Source organism: Brachyhypopomus gauderio, chromosome 6 (genome assembly GCF_052324685.1).
Source record: "Brachyhypopomus gauderio isolate BG-103 chromosome 6, BGAUD_0.2, whole genome shotgun sequence".
Classification (NCBI taxonomy): domain Eukaryota; kingdom Metazoa; phylum Chordata; class Actinopteri; order Gymnotiformes; family Hypopomidae; genus Brachyhypopomus; species Brachyhypopomus gauderio.
This window is the reverse complement of record NC_135216.1, coordinates 30,178,763-30,191,047: the sequence shown is the minus strand read 5'-3', so window position 1 is coordinate 30,191,047 and position 12,285 is coordinate 30,178,763.

The following is a 12,285-nucleotide window of genomic DNA, read 5'->3' as shown; positions in this document are numbered from 1 at the left end:
ATGGAGATGGGCTAGACCGCTCCCCTCCGGAGGAATACCGGCTTCAGAAGGGGACGGGCTCGGGTGAGTAACTCCTTAATGGGCAATTTATTGACGTTGCAGGTAACGGTGTCTCACAGGGTGGTGTCTCTGGATCTTTCTACCCTAGTGGACTCGGGAGCCTCGGGGAACATCATGAGCATAGGCGTGGCGGATCGGCTGGGTTTGCCACTGAGACGGCTGGAGGAACCTCAACACGTGCGGGCACTGGACGGACGGCCCGTGGGCAGGGGATTTATATGTTTTCACACTGCACCTGTTACACTAGTCATACAAGGTCGTCAGGAGCAGATCAGTTTTTACATCCTCCCCTGCACACGTCACCCAATCACGTTAGGTCTCCCCTGGTTAAGATTGCACAACCCGGTGGGGGATCACGTGACCTCTCGGCGGCGATGCACGAAAAGTTTTGAGCTCTGCTTATAAACCCATAATTTTTCATCTATCCTGACATATACTGGACTTGCTTTCACTCAGTGCCTTGCTGATATCAATTTCCACATGGAGCACCGAAAAAGAGAAAGTGAGCATTCGCCATTAAAGAAAAAATTCAAGGATCATTCTATCTCTAAAGAGGAGCTGGATGAAGCTATTGCTAACGGCATTAGGCTAGCCCTTAAAGAGCAACAGGCTACCTTGGATTCTGCCGTCGCTGCGGCGGTACGAGAGGCTGTGGACTCGATTCTGACTCCTAGGTTTCGTGATATCCAAGTTAGTTTGCAGAAAAACAACGAAGCCATTCAGAACCTGAGCTCTGAACTTGAACTACAGGCGAAAGCGGTTAAACAAACCCACGATAGAGTGGACTCCATGCAGGCCGCGGTAAGGGAAGATAGGGGTGCAGCTGCAGACCTCAAAAGTCACGTCGATAATCTTACCGACAAAATTACAGACTTGGAGGACAGAAGCAGTAGGAATAACATAAGACTGGTTGGGCTACCAGAATCGGCCGAAGGGTCAGACGCAGCGGGTTTTCTTCGTGCTAACATCTCTAAATGGATCCCTGCATTAAAGGGGCGAGACATTGAGATCGACCGCGCACACCGCGTTTACAGCGGTAAAGAGAACGACACCGGCCGGCCACGTACTCTGATCTTTAGGGTTCTAAGATGGCAAGACAGAGTCACTATCCTCAACGGAGCTCGGAAAGCTTATCTGGTGAAGCACGCACAAAACACATTATTGTTTTTCCCTGATTTTAGTCCAGCTACAACCGCAAGATGAAAAAGCTTCAACCCAGTCATGAAAAAAATGAGCGCAATGGGTTTACAGCCTTTTCTCCTCTATCCTGCAACGATTAAACTGCAACATCATGGGAAAATGGTAACGTTTGATGATCCTCAAAAAGCAGAGAACTTCGTTCAATCACTGTCCCAGCACTCTATCAACGAAGAACAGAGTCCATCAGAACCGCGAGTAGCTGCTGGTGCCCATGTGGGAGATATGGATGAAAGTTAAGTGACCACTAGGCTGTAATGCTTATTCAAACACGAACTATAAAGGCACACTTGGGCTATTTGAATACATATTGGTTTACAATGGGAATAAGACCAGTTATTAATATTGACACTTCTTTTTGATGGGTTATATGGGTTGATCTCGGTTGTCGTGGGTTGCAGCGGTCATGTCACGGATCAACAGCTGTTTTTGTTTCTTACAGACCTATAGAATTTATATCTGTGCGGTCTGTGCTTTTCTTGTATATAGTTTTCTTATTTCCCCTAGCGACAGACTACAAACTGTATTACTGTGGGTACATCGCTACTACTTTTGCATATGTGCATGTATGTGTACGTATATATCTATATGTGTATATTTTGCTTTATTTGAAGGACCGGTCTCCACCACCCATTCTATTATACATTCGAGGACAATTCGATATAGATTATGGCAACAATACCCCTGAATATATTAACAATTAATGTAAATGGGCTTAATTCAGCAGTAAAACGAACACGAGTTCTGGAGTACCTCCATCGGAAATCTGTCTCGATAGCTTTGATACAGGAAACACACCTTAAACAATGTGATATCCATCGCTTCCAAAATAAGTATTCTAAAATTGCTGTGTCCTCGTCCGCTCCTAATAAAACTAAGGGTGTTGCTATATTGGTTCAAAGGAGACTACCCATCACCATTGACCACATAGAAAATGACCAAGAGGGTAGATATGCTTTTATTAAAGTAAGACTAGGCACAACTCGACTTGCCTTAGTTTCAGTATACTGTCCCAATGAATTGGATAGAACATTTTTAAGTGGGCTCTGCAACACATTGCTGGAATTATCAGACTCTCATTTGCTGGTCGGTGGTGATTTCAATGCTGTGATAGATCCTGTAATCGATAAGTCCTGTCCTGATAGCTCTATCTCATTAAATTCCAAACTTCTAAATACATTTATTAAAGATCTTGATATTATTGATTTATGGCGTTTTAAAAATAATGCAACTAAAGCATATACATTTTATTCACATAGACACAAGTCTTTTTCTAGGATCGATTATATTTTTGCTAGTCCTCCCCTTGTTTCAGCAGAAACGTCCATCACTATTTTACTATTTTATGTTGTTATCTGATCATTCAGCTGTTTTTTGTAGTTTTCTCCTTCCAGAAATAACCAAAGCCCCCAGGTGGAGGTTCAATAGCTCACTCTTGACTAACTCAAATTTTCTTAGTTCAATAAAAACCGAGTTACGTATCTTTATTTCCATTAATAGTTCTCACAGTTGTAACCCTCAAATCCTGTGGGAGGCAACAAAGTGCTTTATAAAGGGGTTTTGTATATCATTCTCTTCAACTCTCTCCAAATCACAAAGACAAACACTTAATGATTTAGAAAATAATATAGAATTTTTAGAAACCCTGCAAAAACAATGTTTTTCTGAAGATCGAATGGTCAACCTAAGATCCTTAAAGGAACAACATAAACTTCTTTCAATTGCTAAGGCTGAGTTTATTTTACATAGAACCAGATATAAATACTATGTTGATGCAGAAAGGCCCAGTCACTTGTTGGCTCTCAGACTGAAGGAATGTGAAGCTAAAGCCTACATAAACTGAATTACAAACTCGAATGATCAACTAATCACTGATCCTCTAGCTATCAATGATGTTTTCAAAACGTTCTATACAAATCTATATAAATCAGAGATAGCTTATGATGCCACTCAATGTCAGAAATTCCTGGGTGGGTTTAAGCTTCCAGTCCTTTCACAATTGGATAGAGATCTCCTTGATGCTCCTATAAAATTGGAAGAACTTCACAAGGCTATTAAAGACCTTCAGAAGTACAAATCACCAGGCTTAGATGGGTTGCCACCTGAGCTATACCTTGATCTTTGGGATTTGGTAGGGCCTCTCATACTGGACTCCTTTAATTTTGCTATTGAGTCTGGAAGTTTTCACAGGGATCAGAAAACTGCATTAATATCCCTTTTACTGAAAAAAGGAAAGGACCCGTTCCAATGCTCAAGTTACAGACCCATATCACTTATTTGCAGTGATGTGAAATTATTCGCCAAAGTTCTTGCCTTACGTTTAGAAACTGTGATATCTACATTAATTAACGAAGATCAGGCTGGGTTCATTGAGGGACGTCTTGCCTCAGATAACATTCGCAGGCTGTTTTAGATGCTGCACACACGTTCTCTAGCCCCTGTGCTGTTTTCTCTTTAGATGCAGAGAAAGCTTTTGATAGGGTTGAATGGAGTTATATGTGGGCTGTCCTTGAACACTTTGGTTTTGGTAGTGTTCATTTCAATGCTACAAACATTGTACAATTCACCTTTGGCATCTGTACTAACTAACAATATCATATCACCTGCATTTCAACTTGAGCGTGGAACTAGGCAAGGATGCCCAATCTCTCCCCATCTTTTCTGTTTATCCTTGGAACCTTTAGCACAAGCCATTAGACAGTCCTCAATATCTCCCATCAATATTCGAGGTCATGACAGTTTTATATCACTTTACGCTGATGACATTCTCCTATATTTAGACAACTTGGGCACTTCTATACAAATTGCAATGAAAATATTTGACAACTTCAACAGTTTATCAGGGTATAAGATTAATTGGTCTAAATCAGTTCTAATGCCGATAAATGACCTATGCAGAAACGTTACTACCCCTTCAATAATTCCGATTAAGCAGTCATTCACCTATCTTGGCATTGTTGTACATCTTGACATTCACAAATCAACAAAGGAAAATGTTATGACTACGCTGGATAGACTTAAACATGATCTGGAAAGGTGGAATAGTCTTAAGATCTCCCTGCAAGGAAGAATTGCGACAATCAAGATGAATGTACTGCCTCGACTCAACTTCCTATTCTTTATGCTACCACTCCCACCTCCTCTAAAATATTTTACTGAGATTGACTCTATTGTTTCAAAATTCTTGTGGAACAATAAACGACCTAGAATCCGGCTGACAACATTACAGCTGCCGAAGTCCATGGGAGGTTTAGCTGTACCAAATTTCAAAGTGTACTTTCTGTCCTTTCAGTTAAGAGTTTTACGTGCTTGGCTCGACCCAGAGTGCAAAACCCCATGGGGGGCTATTGAATCTGCCCTTGTAAGGCCACATCGTTTACAGGATCTGTTATTTACAGGTACTGGCTCTAAAAATACCCACCTGAAATTTGGTTGTATTATTGCTCATTCCCTCAAGATCTGGTTCCATGTAGAAAAACTAATTGGGGGACCCTTTAAATCTGCTTTTCCACTCCGTTATGGCACAATTACAAGCTCTTGAGAGGCACACAACCCTTTGTAGAACCCTCTTGGTCTTCTAAGGGTATCAACCAGAGGTGGGACCAAGTCAGTGTTTTGCAAGTCTCAAGTAAGTCCAAGTCTTTATACCTCAAGTCCCGAGTCAAGTCTCAAGCAAAGACACTCAAGTCAAGTCAAGTCTCGAGTCAAGACAGGCAACAGTCAAGTCAAGTCCCAAGTCTGAAACTTGGAATTTCAAGTCCTTTCGAGTCTTTTTTTTTTTTTACCAATGTTGCAGGTATATTTTAAATGTAAATAATAGACATGCGTTCTTTTTTAAATCTGTATTCTCCTCAAATCTTGATAAAACATGTGCAACTGAAAACACGAAGTATAAAAAAAAATTAAAATTACACCTCTTTATTGCACAGTTCAATTTGTTAAACTTAGCTGCAAAAATATTCATACTTTAAACTACAGTTTTCCAGAAATAAATATTATGTGAAAAAGTCATAAGTAGAACTCCATGTTCAAATAAAAAGTGCTGATATTTTCACAGTACAATACAAAGAACCATAACAGCATTTTCCCTCTCTTCTCTTATCTGGTTTCTTGGAGAACATGTGTGAGTGACACAAGACAAACAAATATAAGAACTGAACAATTAACAGGAATCTGCAACTTTAGACATTTCAGTAAACTATTCTGCATTGCATTTGCTGGCCAAAAGTCTGTATGTCATTTGTGCACGATGAATGATGTCCCCATAGCTGAAAACTCGCTCCACTTTTGTCAATATATTTTTTCTCTTCAAATACACAATCCATGCTGAGATAGAACTGGATATTATGATGGTGACAGAGAGAGGCTCTCTTCCCCGAGTTCAGATACAGAACCCAGGGTTGCCAACTCTCACGCATTGAGCGTGAGACACACGCATTTGACCGTCTTCACACGCTCTCACGCCACACATCCGATTTCTCACGCCGGAAAAAATCTAGTTTATTTACCTCTGATCCACATCTATGATTCAATGAGTTACTAGTTCGCTCTGGCACCAACCACTGGCGATCGATCGATCGCGATATAATACTTAATTTGTGTCCATTTTACACCCCGCCCGGTAAAAATTTACGTTCGCCAACCCCCCATTTGATTGGTTGTGCTGCAGCTCATGCACACACACACACGTACAGAGTGTGGAAAAGCAGAGGACTGGTCTGCGTCAGAAGGACGGAAATGAAATTAATGGGGCGCACTTTATAAATATTAATATGCGTTTTAAAATTTAGATTTGGGGTAAAAAAAAATCAAGTCTTTGCAAGTAAACAGATTCAAGTCCAATTCAAGTCCCAAGTTATTGGTGTAAAAGTCCAAGTCAAGTCTAAGTCTCTGAATATTTTTTCAAGTCAAGTCAAAAGTCTTAATATTAATGACTCGAGTCTGACTCGAGTCCAAGTCATGTGACTCGAGTCCCCACCTCTGCAACGAAGGTCCCTGGGATAGGGAGAGTAGCCCGGGCAGGGATCTGGTGGTACTGCGGAGGACACACTCTGTTGGCATTAATACCAGGAAAAGCTAAAGGAATCTGTGCTATGGTTAAACTAATCACACCAATAACAATGATAGGGCTGAGGGAAGTCACACCGCAGCCTGCCACAGCCCAAGGGAGAAAGAAGCGTGATGCCTTTGATTTGTCCATAGGGTCACCAACATACATTGACTCCATAGGAGTGCCTCGGGGGGTTCCCAATGAATACAAGCTAGTTGATCAAATAGCTACAGGCTTTGAGAACATTCCAATTATATCAGCCTTGTTTCCAGTAACACCGAACAAGAATGTAGATAGGATCAACTTTGTCCATTACAATGTACTGAGATTAACCAACCTAACGAGAGACGCAATAGAGGGGCTGAGCGAACAACTGAGAGCTACCTCACTGATGGCCGTACAAAACAGAATGGCTCTAGATATGCTCCTGGCGGAAAAAGGGGGTGTATGTTTCATGTTTGGCGACAACTGTTGTACCTTCATTCCCAATAAGACCGCACCGGACGGATCGGTGACCAGAGCTCTGGACGGACTGAAGGCTTTATCTAAGGAGATGCAGGAGGCCTCAGGTATCAGTAACCCCATGGAGGAGTGGTTCACGAAGGTGTTTGGGAAATGGAAGGCACTAATTATGTCCTTGTTTATGTCAGTAGCAGTGTTTATTGCAATTGTTGTTATTTGTGGATGTTGTTGTATACCATGTATCAGATCTCTCACCCAAAGGTTGATCACAGCCGCGATTGAGAAGGGGGACGCAAAGAACCCACCACCATACACTATGCCACTGATGGCGGAGGATGATGATGACATATCATCTGAAGAAGATGATTCTGTGTGAAAAACTTGTTGTTTTTGATTAATTATGCTTGCTTTGTAGGTATTGGCAGCGTCAGCGACTGATGAAGAATGAAGACGCACCACACATTAGAGCACAACCAACAGCACATGAAAGCTGATTCACTAGTTTAAAAGTAATATGCATGACACATGGGCACATTAATAGAACGGGTCGAGGTGATCTCCCACCAGGCGGGACCTGGGTCTCGGGGACAACGTCAAGTCACGAGAGATGAAGGGGGGCATCTCCGAATAGTCTGAAAGGTCTCGGCCCACGACTGGGGAGTGATCCAGAACCCACCAATCACATAAAAGAACACATAGACGTTGTACTAACTGACATAGTCACACTATGAATGTATACACATTTAGGGATTTTTATGATTGTCTTTCTTTTAATAAGTGCACTGGGCTAGATAGATTTTAGTATTAGACTAGAGTTAGACCAATGTTTTGGTCTAAAAGGGGGAATGTTGGAAAAAAGAAAATTAAAGGCTAATAACTTATTGTGTCAATTTAGTGTTTTTCAGGAAGACTGTGGGAAAGCAGGAGTAAGGAGGCCTCAGTGGCCTTGAGGAGAACAGAAGGGGCCTATTCAGTGCAGGATGTGTAGCAAGCAGTTTTTAGATAACCAGGCACACAGACTGGGAGAAGAGGAGCAGGTGATTTTCCATGGAGAGCAGCCAGGATTGGGGAGTTATCGAAACTTAACAAATCGAAACTTATGGACAGAGAGTATGAAAGAAAGGACATCGCCCAGCACGAGAGGCTTTTCGCTTGGACACTGCTGAGATCCACTTGGGTTAGGTAGATTCCTAGGCAACTAGCACCAGTGCACTGAAGAGTTTGTACCACGTATACTTCTATTATATTGCATTCAATTATATTCTATATAAATCATTTTAAAAGAACTTTTGTTGTCAAGACTTTGCTTGGACCACTCAGTCAAAAACCAGTCGGTTCATCGGGGCGGTGTTGGGGCCCGTCTGGGTCGGAGAAGAAAATTCCCAACAAAACTCAGGGCCGCGTGATATCTTAGACATAGAATACAATTGGGATCCATGTTTATGTCTCCTGAATGACACTTCCAATTTGGAGCTGAGGATGCTACACTGTAAACTATTGTTCTCTGGATTTACTGCTGCTAAAAAGACAATCCTACAAAACTGGATTACGCCTGGACTTCACATGGAATCATACTGGGTAATTAATCTATTAAATATCGCAAAACTTGAAAGTACTGCTGCCCGACTTCATAATGCTAAACCCAAGACAGTTGAAACTTGGCAAATCTTTGTGTTGAGTATTCTGGACTTTCTGCAAAATATACATTGAATATAGATACTTCCTTCTATTTATCCTTTTTATTTATTTTTTCTGTGTTTCTGAAGCTGAATGTACCATTCAAATATGTAAAACTTTCTTTCTCTTACAATTGTACTGTTTGTCTGTCGCTCCCCACCCCTCTGTTATTGGAATGTTGTGTGAAAAATAAAAAAATTTTCACACAAAAAAAAAAAAAAAAGATTGCACAACCCGGTGATGGACTGGAATAAGGGTCGACTGGTAAAATGGGTTGCGCCTCTGCATGGTACTCGGTTCTCCCACCATGTGTGCGCAATCCACCAGCATCATCATACCGCGGGAGTTACAAGTCAACACTAAGAATTGATTGTGATATAATACTCAATTTGTCTCTGTTTTACACACTCGCCCCCTGTTGACAACTTATTTTTGACCTCACGCAAATCCCTTGAAATAATTAATAAGTTTGTGTGCATGAAAAGATCAAACCTATTCACAAACCAAACTCTGAAAAAAATGAATGTTGAATAAAATAATAGTATTCTTTTGACAAGAAGATGGACTCCTCACTACCCCAGCATTCAGACCCGTCACTGTTAGAGCTCTCACCGCTGCTGGCTCTGCTCTCACCGCTGCTGGCTCTGCCCTCACCGCTGCTAGCTCTGCTCTCACCGCTGCTAGCTCTGCTCTCACCGATGCTGGCTCTGCTCTCACCGCTGCTAGCTCTGCTCTCACCGATGCTGGCTCTGCTCTCACCGCTGCTGGCTCTGCTCTCACAGCTGCTGGCTCTGCTCTCACCGCTGCTGGCTCTGCTCTCACCGCTGCTAGCTCTGCTCTCACCGCTGCTAGCTCTGCTCTCACCGCTGCTGGCTCTGCTCTCACCGCTGCTGGCTCTGCTCTCACCGTTGCTAGCTCTGCTCTCACCGCTGCTAGCTCTGCTCTCACCGCTGCTGGCTCTGCCCTCACCGCTGCTGGCTCTGCTCTCACCGCTGCTGGCTCTGCTCTCACCACTGCTGGCTCTGCCCTCACCGATGCTGGCTCTGCTCTCACCGCTGCTGGCTCTGCTCTCACCGATGCTGGCTCTGCTCTCACCGCTGCTAGCTCTGCTCTCACAGCTGCTGGCTCTGCTCTCACCGCTGCTGGCTCTGCTCTCACCGCTGCTGGCTCTGCTCTCACCGCTGCTGGCTCTGCTCTCACCGCTGCTGGCTCTGCCCTCACCGCTGCTGGCTCTGCCCTCACCGCTGCTGGCTCTGCTCTCACCGTTGCTGGCTCTGCTCTCACCGCTGCTGGCTCTGCTCTCACCGTTGCTAGCTCTGCTCTCACCGCTGCTGGCTCTGCTCTCACCGCTGCTGGCTCTGCTTCACCGCTGCTAGCTCTGCTCTCACCACTGCTGGCTCTGCTCTCACCGCTGCTGGTTCTGCTTCACCGCTGCTAGCTCTGCTCTCACCGCTGCTAGCTCTGCTCTCACCGCTGCTAGCTCTGCTTCACCGCTGCTAGCTCTGCTCTCACCGCTGCTAGCTCTGCTCTCACCGATGCTGGCTCTGCTCTCACCCCTGCTAGCTCTGCTCTCACCACTGCTGGCTCTGCCCTCACCGCTGCTGGCTCTGCTCTCACCGCTGCTGGCTCTGCTCTCACCGCTGCTGGCTCTGCTCTCACCACTGCTGGCTCTGCTCTCACCGCTGCTAGCTCTGCTCTCACCGCTGCTAGCTCTGCTCTCACCGCTGCTAGCTCTGCCCTCACCGCTGCTGGCTCTGCCCTCACCGCTGCTAGCTCTGCTCTCACCGCTGCTGGCTCTGCCCTCACCACTGCTGGCTCTGCTCTCACCACTGCTGGCTCTGCCCTCACCGCTGCTAGCTCTGCTCTCACCGTTGCTAGCTCTGCTCTCACCGCTGCTAGCTCTGCTCTCACCGCTGCTAGCTCTGCTCTCACCGCTGCTAGCTCTGCTCTCATCGCTGCTAGCTCTGCTCTCACCGCTGCTGGCTCTGCTTCACCGCTGTTGTTGCTCCGCGCGGGGGGCGAGGGACGCTGTGGAACTGTTGGTGGCTCTGCTAATACTCCGCTCAAGGGGCGAGGGACGCTGCTACATCACTGCTAGCTCTGCTAGCACTCTGTCCGAGGGACGCTGCTCTGCTGCTGTATTCAGCTATTACAGCCCGGCGTTATGCAAGTATTGTTTTGAATCTCATTTTTTATTTCTAAGTGGGCCCGTTGTCTGTAAACATGCAGGTTAAGTGCTTTTTAAACTTGTCCATGGTTTATTTATTGTTCGTTTGTTTTTTGTTGACGTGGTGTGTTAGTAACTATGCTGTTGGTGGGGGGGGACAAATATCCCCAGCTAATAACACAAAGTTGCACTACATCATCACAAGATTACCAATATGATAACTTGAAACGGCATGCAAATATTGTTCTTAGTAAGCCAAAGTTTTATTTATACTGTGTCTGGGAACGGGAGATTTACCAACTCGGCTGTAGAATGTCTGTATATGCACCTGTGTACTCCTGTTGGAACAATTATAGACATTTGCCAATCAAAAATATAACAAGGAAAAGCTTAATTGTTATGCTTTTACTGTTATCTGGCATTCAGCCAAATCCTGGCCCTTTTGACTGCAACATGCCAGCGGAGTTAAAAAATTTACATTTTACATATAAACACTCGCAGTTTGCCTTCAAAATTGAATGCGATTAAGATTTGGATAGATTCATCAGGTGCTGATATCATCGTTATTTTTGAGATGTGGCTATCAGAGTCCATAAAAGACAAACATGTGGCTATAAATGGTTTTAATCTCTTCCGTACTGACCGTCCAAATAAAGGTGGCGGAGTGGCAATATATGTGAAATCTCATTTTGCGACACGTGTTGTAGTGACCAAATCACTGCCTAGACAGTTTGATATTTTAGCATTAAACATTGGTTTACCTAGGGGTCAGTTTTTAACGGTGGTTGGTTGTTATAGGCCCCCATCAGCAAACAGTGACGCCTGGGACTCAATTTTTAAGATCTTAGTTGAAATAAAATTTAAGGAGATTATATTGTTAGGTGATTTAAACTCAGATTGGTTAACATCAGTATCTGATTATTTTAAACCACTTTGTTTATCATTAAATTTGACACAGATTATAAAAAGCCCGACCCATCCAAATGTTAAAAACCCAGATAGATCAACTCTTCTTGATCTTATAATCACTAACATGCCACACAAATACACTGCCACAGGAGTGTTTGCAAATGATATAAGTGATCACTGTGTGATTGTGTAACGCAGGGTGTACAGACCGACAGAAGCTTCCTTAAGAAGCCATAGAAACGGCTGAAACGGATCACCGCTGATTGCGCCCAGCAAGTCTAGGACTGACTCGGGTGCCTCTTGTGGAGGTAGAAGGCGTGGCATCCGAGCCAGCCCTGACAGATTGGCGCTGTTAGAGATACAAAGTTACCAAAAGTTAAAGCAAATGTGATTACGAGGAGAAACATTTTAATGAGCAGGCATTTCTCTGGGACCGATATCATTTCAGCTGGGGTCGTATTAAATTAATTGATGATGTTAACTGTGCTTGGCTCTATTTTTATGATAGTTTGTTTTAATAATGTTATCAATAAACATGCTCCATTAAAAACATTTAGAGTAAAAAATAGAGCCAGTCCGTTGTTTTCCCCCGGAATTAAAACATCTTTTAAGTGAAAGAGACCAGGTATGGGCAAAAGCGAAGAAGTCTGGGTCGGATGCTGATTGGTTGCGCTTTCGTCAATTATGAAATAAATGCACTGCCTTATGTAAAAAAGCTAAGAGTACATATTACCAAACTGTAACTACAGATAATTTAAATAAT